Below are 9,613 nucleotides of genomic sequence, written 5' to 3'. Positions count from 1 at the left end.
CTATAAATTTCCTATCCATCTACAATTTCTTTCATTTTCCTTCTGCACAGAATCATGCTTTTGTTCAGTTGTCTTCCCTCTCCTGTACCCTTAGGAGAGGCTGAAACAACCTTTCCCATAGGGTCTTCTTTCCAGTAATTGGTTCAGAAATGGGTATGTGTGGCTCACTGATGGCCAGTGCTATCTGGGGGATTCTCTCTCCTTTTCCTCCAGATGCTTTGTGTCTGACTGTGATGCCTAGAATTGCTGCAGTCATCATACTATCAGTGTAAGGATTGAGCTGATAGGATGACAAGAATGGAGAGAAAGAGAGAAAGAACCCACGTCATTGATGACATCATCAAACCACTGTTATCAATCAACCCTTGTCATGGTTAACTTTATGTTTCAACCTGACTAGGTTCAGGGATGCCCACATAGCTGGTAAAACATGATTTCTGGGTGTGTCTGTGAAGATGTTTCTGGAAGAGATTAACATTTGAATCTGTAGACTGAGTAAAGATCATCCTCTCCAGTGTGGGTGGGCATCATCCAATCTGTTGAGGGCCTGAGTAGAACAAAAAGGTGGAAAGGTTAATTCTCTCTTTTACTTGAGCTGAGACATCATCTTCTCCTTCCCTCAGGCATCGGTGCTCCTGGTTTTCCAGCCTTCAGACTTGGACTTGGATTTACCCAGTTCTTTGGCCTTGGGGTGGAATTATAGTACCAGCTTTTCTGAGCCCCCAGTTTGCAGACATCAGATCACAGGACTTCTTAGCCTTCATAATTGTGAGTCAATCCCTTATAATAAATCTCATTCTATATATATATCCTGTTGGTTCTATTTCTCTGGAGAATCTTGACTAATTCAGCCTTTAAGCTGCCCTGCCACTCAACTTTCTGTTTTGCAGGATAATGCATTTCCTTAATGTTTAAATCAGTTTGAGTCAGGATTTCTGTTGCTCGTGGCCCAAAGCATCTTAAATGATTAAGAGAATTTTAAGACCAGTTCTCGTTTCCTAGAAGATCTAACAGAATTTGCTCAATGTCATGTTTTGGGTGATAATAGAACTCAGGACTAGAGGTCGAGTCTTTTGCCTCAAAATTATTTTTATTATATGCTGCCTTTTTCACAGTTGACTTAGTTATAAATCAAAGGTGGCTTAAAAACCCATCTGTGAACACACTGTCCTTGTATTTAATAAAATTGCCCCGCCTAGGTCAAGTCTGGAATTCTATTCCAAATTTTCCTTATTTGGATATGCTGGATCAAACTGGCCACTCACACATACAAAGAGTGTGCTTGTTGACTTTGAAGAACTGAAAACACTTTGTTCCTCATTGCTGGGGAGCACTGGCCTGGGAGACTTGATATGCTGGATAGCTGTGGGCAAGAAAGACAAATTATACCTGTTTGGGTCAAAACTTGCCATCTGTAAGGTAAGGGAGAACACAGGATGTTGTCTAAGGCCATTGCCAAGACTTCAGTTGGAAGATTGAATGGAATCCACAGGCAGAGGAAGGGCGAGGGAGGCAGTGGGGGAATAAAGGGCGGGGAGATTAGCTTATTCTTTCCATTCCTAGTGGCATTTCTTGTATCAGGCCATCCCCCATCTGCAAGGCCTTCTATTTGCCTCCAGCATTACAGTCGGCTTGCCCACGCTGTAGGGCCCAGGTTAAGCTGTACTTCCTCCACCAAGTCTTCTCTGATCACTGCAATATGCACCAGTAATTATTTCTCAGAATACACTTATTTCCTGAACTCCTTAGTCATTCATTAACCACAGCATGTTATTTTGGAATATTTCTTTTGACACTTCACTCATTTTGCCCCTGAATGTTATCTTTGGAGAGCACATCAGCAAAGAAGAAAGGGCTTAGACTTTAAGGACACGTTGACTTGGTTTGAATCCTGCCCTGCAACCCCTGCCTTGCAGAACTCCAGGGGCCAGGGAGTCAATATGGCAGCCCTGCCTGGCTCTACTACTTGGAAGTAACCTTCTCTGGCCAGCTCAAGTCCTCTGTGGAATGCAGTTGGGGCAGGTGTGAACAGGCACACTCTGTTAGTTTTCTACTGCTGCTCAACAAATTGCTATATCTTAAAACACCACACATTTCTTATCTTATAGTTCTGGGAGTCAGAAGTCTAATGGGTCAAGCAAGGCTAGTAACTTCAGGAGGCTCCAGGGGGAATCCACCTCCTTGCCTTTTCTAGCTTCTGGCTGCAGCCGGCATTTCTTGGCTCGTGGCCCCACATCACTCCAGCCTCTGTTTTCTTCCTCGTATCTCTGTTGCTCTGACTCTGACCTTTCTACCTACCTGTCATAAAAGCCTTTGATCTTACCTGGGGCCCACCCAGATAATTCAGGCAAGTCTCCCCATCTCAGGATTTTGTAACTTGATCATTTCTACCAAGTCCCTCCCTGCCCCCTTCCCCCATTTGAGGTAACACATTCACAGGGATTAGGGTATGGACATCTTTGGGGACATTATTCTGCCTGCCACTTCTGTGGCACTTTCCTTATCTATAAAATGGAACTGCTACTCTCTGCCTTACAGGGTTATTTAGGTGTTTAAATGAGATAATTTAAGTGTGTAAATTCCTAGCCCTGTGCCTGGCACAGTGCAGGTGGTCGATGCTGGTCAGTTTTCTTTTCTGAGTGGGTTGTTGTGAGTTGGAGGCCAAGCACTATGACTTCTACCTCTTTCTAAGCCTTTAGGTTTTAGGTACTGGGTCCTGAGAAGGAAATCAGCAAGTATAATAATTACCTTGATCGACGACAATGCCTTGCATATAATAAGGTGTCTAAAATGATTTGTTGATTGTTGTTTTGTTAGCAATGGGTGGGGGACATCTGATTAAGCACTATCAGATCCAAAATACAAATTTGGGATTCTTCTGCCACACTTTTACCTAATTACCCTAAAAACTAGTGGGAGAGTAGAATTAGTTCACAATACCATTTAGGGGGAAAAAATTCTTGCTGTCACGGACTTTTCTCCTTGGTCTGGAAACTTCTTGGTTTCCTAGGGTGCAGCTGACTGCTCGCTCTGCAACTGAAAAATCTCTCAAAGGGCCCTGTCCAGTTAGGTCACACAAAGCCAGGCTTATTATTTAGAGAGCACACAATGCCCCCTCACATGGGGCACAGAGAGGAAGGAATTTTTTTTAAGCCAATTCCAGTCCCCTGGAGCTGCAAACTGCCCTCAGGGCAAAGAAGCCTGCAGGATAATTGGGAGGAGTCTGGCAGGAGAAAAGCCGTCCATGAAAGTTAAAGCTGCATCTTTCTCTATATATCGAGGGATGCCAAGCCACTTTTTAAGTATTCCCCTCTGGGACAAACCTGTATGTCAAGATAAACAATTAAATAATATGCAAGGGCCAAATCAGGAAAATTGCAGCCTCAGCCTGAGAAAATAATGCTGGGAAGCATCAGCCGTCTGCCATGGCGAAGGTGAGGAGACAGGTTCCGGAGATTCTGCGAGAGAACTGGGTCAGGGAGGAGGTGCTGTCTGCTTAGAAAAATGCTTCAGGCCCCCTGAAGTTGGTGCGTTCATGCTTTCTCAAGATAATAAGGTGGAAAATGACCTTACGTTATCTCTCTATTGAACCAGAGTGCAGCTGCCCTAGGAACCCTAACACAGTTGTGGATAATGTGTCTAGAGGGAGAGAGGAACCAGAGACCAGACCCCAAAACTGTGACAGGGAGGATCATGAGAGAAGGGCAGACCATTGGATGGGACACCACTGTCCTTAGGGCCGCATAGGGACCGCAAGGAGAGGATTCTTCACACTGTCATCTCTGGAGCGTCACCCTGGGCTTCTGCGTCATCATACTTTGGCCAGCAAGGGCTAAAGGATGGTCAGACGAACATACGTTGTCACAGCACTCTGAACAACTAGCACATGGGGGTTGAACTTGTCTAAGGGACTTTTTGTGGACAAGGAGGAAGCATTATTTGTATAGTATGTGACCAGAGTAGAGAATTCACAGTCCTGTGTGATGACATGGACAGAACTGAATGATCTTAGTGTCTCATCTTCCTGGGCAGAGCAGACCAGCAGGGTCTGGGGAGTCAGGCTGGCTGAGGTGGCATTCTTAAGAGGCCTGAGCAAATCCCAGCAGTAACACCCAGGAGCATAGCCACTGTTGCCCAGGGCAAGCAGCCCAGGGCTGGCATTGGGTTACTAAAGTTGTATTAGGCAAGAGAAGGGTGGGTCAGGTGAGCATGCAAGAGCATCTGGGACCGCAAAGAGCTCATGAGCACAGGCTGAGAGCTGAGGAAAAGCATGGTCCACAGGAGACTCCTGGGTGTTGCCTGCAGGGGGGGTCCTTGCACCCATATCTGAGGGCTCCTTGGAGTGTCTGTATCCGGGATATCCACATCTTAGGGCTTAAGGACATAGCTCGGGAGTGGAGGATAAGAAATGTTTGGCACAGATTGGCCCTTCTGAAAAACCGAGATAGCCTCAACATCAGAAAGTGCGATCAGGCTAAGCAGAGAGGCATACTTTGGGTCCCTTTGCCGCAAAATAGAAGGTAGTCTTTAAACCTGGGCTTGTCTAATAATTCCTGTGTCAGGCCAACTCCACTCTACAGAGGGCTTTTGGGTATATGCTCGCATGCAGAAGGCTTTGTACTTTTTTGGGTAGGGTAGAAGCACATCCCACTCTGAGAAGTAAGTCCCAGTGGGGGTCTTAACATTGGATTACAACTCAAGGAAGCTTGGTGTTCATACACTGTGACAGAGGAGGAGTGCCAGATTTAGCAAAAAAAAAAAAAAAAAATATATATATATATATATATATATATATATATATATATATATATATATAGGACACTCAGTGAAATTTGAATTTCAGAAAAACAGTGAATAAATTTTTTAGCATACATATATCCCAAACATTGCCCGGAACATACTTATACTGAAAATTATTTGTTCTTTTTCTGAAGTTCAGTTAAACCTGGCATCTTGTATTTTATCTGGGCACACTATTGTGGAGGCGTATATAGAACAGCAGGCCTACGACAAGCCCAGGTGCTAGGCCAAAACAAATCAGGCAGGTGTTTTTCCTTGATGCAACCTCTACCAAAGGTTCCATTTCAAGGTCCGAGCCTGAGTCAGCAGAACAAGCATATGTATTAAATAAAATATTACTTGCCACCAAAAGTTCTTTGCATTTAGTTTGCAGTCGACTCATTGACATGCCGCTCATCAGTGCACCTCAAACAAGTTGATAGATATCCACAACTAGGAGCACCTGGGTGGCTCAGTCAGTTAAATGTCCGACTCTTGATTCCCGCTCAGGTCACGATCTCACGGTTTGTGGGTTCGCTGTCAGCACAGAACCTGCTTGGGGTTCTCTCTCTGCCCTTCCCCCTGCTCACTCATGTGCATGCACACACACTCTCTCTCTCAAAATAAGTAAATAAACAAAAATAAATAAATAAACACACACAACTAGAGCTGCTGTGGAGATGCAGATAGAGCCTAATGCAGACACAGCACACAAAATCCCATCGTTTTGTGGCTTTCAGAAAGCTTGCTGATATCTTTCTTTTTCTTCTGTCCTGAAAGCTCTATAGAAAAATCCACTAAGGGAGAAAGCCATGACTGCTCTCCTTGGGCCCAAAATTCCAGGCTGAAATGACCCAGGGGTAGCAGGCCGACTTGACAATCTGTCAGTTTCTGGATAGAGTTACTCGTCAATCACTCATTCCTGCTAAATGGCAGAAACTCCTTTTTCTTTATGTCAGACTTTATTTGCTCCTAATGCAGTTATAGCTCAGTTTCTGGAATGTCTAGTGGGAACTGAGTACCACCCCGTCCACTTGGTCACAGGGAAACCATGAAGTCAGCCCAAGGACTTAGCTTCCTTTTCTTCACTAAACCTCTGGGCCCTCTCCAAATTCTTTGTATTACTTTTATGCTCTGATCTCATTTTGGCTGGAGCCACATTATAACTTCTTTCTATTCCTTGAATGTGCTATGCTCATTTCTCCAAAAGGGCATCTGGAATGTTCTTCCCCCAAGCCTCCCTACAGCTGCTCCCTGTCACCTCCTGCCTCTCTACTCTAATCTCTCTCTATAGCCTCACTGGCTTAAAAAAAAAAAAAAAAAAAACCCTCATAACACTTACCACTAATGTCCCCCCCCCCAACTCCCCCCAGTTTATGTGTTCATTTATTTATTCTGTATTTCTCCTCTGGAATGGAAGCCCCTGGACTCAGCATAGTGCCTGGTGCATATTAAGTGCCCCACAAATGTTGAGAAGCAGTGAATGGCTCTCCAGGAGGAGAATGAAAAGCTTCCCCTTCAGTTCTTTTCTCCCTCTGGGCCTTGGGCAGGTCTTCCTGGGATTCCTTTAGCCTTCTACCACACCCACAAGCTGAGAGAATAACCCCAGGAGGGCAGTGCTCTGTTTTATATATACAGATAAGAAACAACTGAAATTTGGTTATCCGCTCTATGGAGATGAAAACAAAGTAGTATTTTATTCAAAAAGAATGTGTGTAATAACAGTAATCTGAAAATAATGATATCTATGAGGTCCTGGCAAAGCCACCCAAGAAAAGAAAAACAATAGATGTGAAAGCTTCAGTGAGTCATGACACCGCCTTTCAGCATCAGACTGCCCTGGAATCAGATTCAGATAAACTGGTTTCATCAACTCTAGACTCAGCTGTACATGTCTTTTTTGATTCCCAGCACCAACTGAACATTCTCCAGATAATGGCAAGGTATTGGCTCTCCTTCAAAACGTTCAACTGTGCAGGGGAAGAATGAAAAGGATTCCTTATCTGCTTCTTAAGGTCTAAACACAAAAGTTAGCTCCTTTCCTGGGTCTGCCCAGCGGGCTTCTTTTTTCCTCTGGTGTCTACAAAGAGCTACTGGCTGGACCAGTATTTGTCAAAGGTGGTCTGTGGCCCACCCCCAACAGGATTATTTTAAATGCAGATTTCTGGGATTTACCAGATGCCTAGTGACTCTGAAGTCCTGGGTAGAGCCCAGGAATCTACATTTTAATTGACTCCATACCCGGAGGATTCTTAGGCACACTCAGGGTTTGTCAGGTCCTATGGCTTCACTTTCTCCCGCTGCCTGGTTATCACTAGGCTTCCTGTGTGTGGGTGTCTCTTCTTCCCAATGCAACTCTAAGGGCAGGGGATACACTTGACATTTCTTTCTTGTCTGCTTTGGTGCCAAATTCACTACAAGTATTCAAAAAGATATTTATTGAACGAAAGACCTGAAATTATTTCCCTTTGACTTGAACTTGTTCAAGGAAACTTCCCCCAGAAGATTGGGTTATAAATTTGCCAATTTGATGTTTAAGACAAATTGGTGTGTGTGTGTGTGTGTGTGTGTGTGTGTGTGTGTGTTTGTGAGTATTGCTCTCCTGAATAAATGTTTTGTGTCCACCCCCACCCCCCTTTGTTCAAAGAAGGACAACAAGGTACATATGGCTGGGCAAAATTGTCTAACCCAAAGGTAGAAGCCATTTTTCCCCTTACCTAGAACGCTTGTGTGAAAAGATTTGTGAACATTTCAGGGTAGGGAAGATCCTAGGAGAATAGGTAGCCACAGGCAAGGTGTGCTTGAGGGGGAACTAGAAGGCCCTGCCTGACCAGTGGGACCTGGCACTTTGGCCTGTCTCAGTGTGCACAAGTAGCATCCATTGTTTTGAAGTCCAGAGTCCAGCTCAATTTATTGGAGTGTCTAACCCCAGAGAGCTGAGTACCAGAGGGCAGGGTGGCCTGGGCAGATGGGTTCTAAAGGAGGCAGAGGTCCTGGGTGTGGTGGGGTGAGGTGGGTGAGGAGGGCAAGCCCTGTGGGCGGTGAGGTGCAGGCCAGCAGGACAGTGGCGGGCCCCTGGTAGGGAGGGCACAGTGGCAGAGAAAAGGTCCCCAGGGGCCATCGTGCCTAGAACAAGTGGCACCTTTTTCTGGTCTCCTTAGACTCACTCCTGAGGCAAAAGCCATGATGAGGCTTATCACCAATGTGAAGATTGAGAGCGGAGGGAGTGAGGGGGAGGAAAACAGAGGTGGGAGCACGGAGAGCCACATCTACTCTTAGTTCCACATCCCTCTGGAATTAGGAATCTGACCTACAACCTGCTGGACACCCTGTCTGAGCCGTCTGAGGGAGAGGATGCTCACCCCCTCACAGTCCATGCAGGGGTCCCAAGGCACCTTCACGGCCTCAGGCACAATCTGCTTCTGGAAGTTGTATCCCCTTTCCTCATTCTCCCTCTCCCTCCTTCCTTTTCTAGACTCTCCTTCCTGATAGACATTTATGTATGTGAAGGGAGCTTTTAGTCCCCCTCGGTTTTCTGCAGGCTGAACTTCCCAAGTAACTCCCACTTCTCCCCATATGACTTGCTTTCCTGCCTCCTCTTTCTTCAGCTTGCTGGAGTTCTGATGTCAAGCCGCCTCTGCCTCCCGTTGAGGCCCTCTGTTTCTGTCTGTGGCACCTTCATCTTCCCATCACCCAGGCTTGAACAATACATTCAGCCTTGCCTCCTCCTTCTTTCTTACCCTTAAGCTGTTGGGAGTTTTGTAGGGGTGGAAGTGCATTTTCATACATCTTGTGACAGTTTTTGTCCTAGAGAAGTCCTGGGGCCGCAAGTGGAAATGTACGTGGTGTGAGCTCTCAAGGAGAGTGTGCGCTCACAAACAACTGTGCACCGCAGCTGAGGCGAGGTGATGAGGGGCGCCAAAGTGGCTGCCATACAAAATCCTTATCTGCTTAAAACTTTGCAGAGACATGTTTTCCATTGCTCTTGGTGTGAGTTTAAACTTGCTGTTTTGGTGTTCAAGGCCCTACGTGATCTGGCTCAGTGCGTCTCTCCACGTCATCCCTTGCCTCTCCCTGAAGGACGCTTTGTGCTCTAGCCATTCTGAATGCTCCATATTTTGTTTGTTTGTTTGTTTTTTCTTTAAAAAAAATTTTTTTTTTAACGTTTATTTTTGAGACCAGAGCATGATCGGGGGAACTTTTCAAAGCTGCAGAGGTGAAGGTGGCTTGAGGGTAACCAGATCAAGCTGGTTTGAGTTTGGAGGACAAATGAGAAGGAAGTAAAGCAGTAGAAGTTTGTTGGGGCTGGACTTTACCCTCAGGGTCATGAGGGAGTCATGAGTGTGTTTTAAGCAGAATGGTGAAGTAATCATAGTCATTCATTAGATGACTCTGGCTCTCTGGTAAAGCACGGATTTGAGAGTGACCGATTGGGTGTGGGGATGCGGAAAGAGTCAAGGACGATGCCCCAGCGTCTAGCCTGGGCACAATGCTAGATGGCAGTACCATTCATTGATATAGAGGCCGAGGGATGAAGAAGAGATTAGGTGGGAGACAGTGACTTTGTTTGTGTTTGAATATGAGTTTGAGGTAGATTTGGGACAAAGAGAATTGTCTGGAAGTCTCTTCAGGAGGGAGAACTGGGCTGGAGCTATAGATTAGGAATCACTAAAGGCTATAAATATAGGTCGAGTCCAGAGAAAGTATTTATTTAAAACAAGGAGGGTCTTGGGTTGAACCCCAAGGTATCCCAGCATTTAAGACATGAGATGCCCACCAAGAAGGCCAAAAGGAGAGGTCCAAGAGGTAGGGGAAGACGGCCAGGCTCTGGTGT

At 45.6% G+C, this 9,613-nt stretch overlaps 1 long non-coding RNA gene across 1 annotated transcript in view; it reads left to right on the top strand.

Moving 5' to 3' along the window:
- The first annotated feature begins 619 nt into the window (after positions 1 to 619).
- The window catches only part of LOC109246378 (uncharacterized), a 152,889-nt gene continuing 143,895 nt past the window's right edge, over positions 620 to 9,613 (top strand). The window contains exon 1 of the long non-coding RNA XR_002071334.1: positions 620 to 768. This is a non-coding gene — a long non-coding RNA (uncharacterized LOC109246378). The remainder of the gene's footprint in view (positions 769 to 9,613) is intronic.

This window comes from Panthera pardus, unplaced genomic scaffold (genome assembly GCF_024362965.1).
Source record: "Panthera pardus isolate Hobbes unplaced genomic scaffold, ASM2436296v1 HiC_scaffold_2, whole genome shotgun sequence".
In the NCBI taxonomy this organism is placed as follows: domain Eukaryota; kingdom Metazoa; phylum Chordata; class Mammalia; order Carnivora; family Felidae; genus Panthera; species Panthera pardus.
This window is presented reverse-complemented; position numbering and strand designations above follow the sequence as displayed.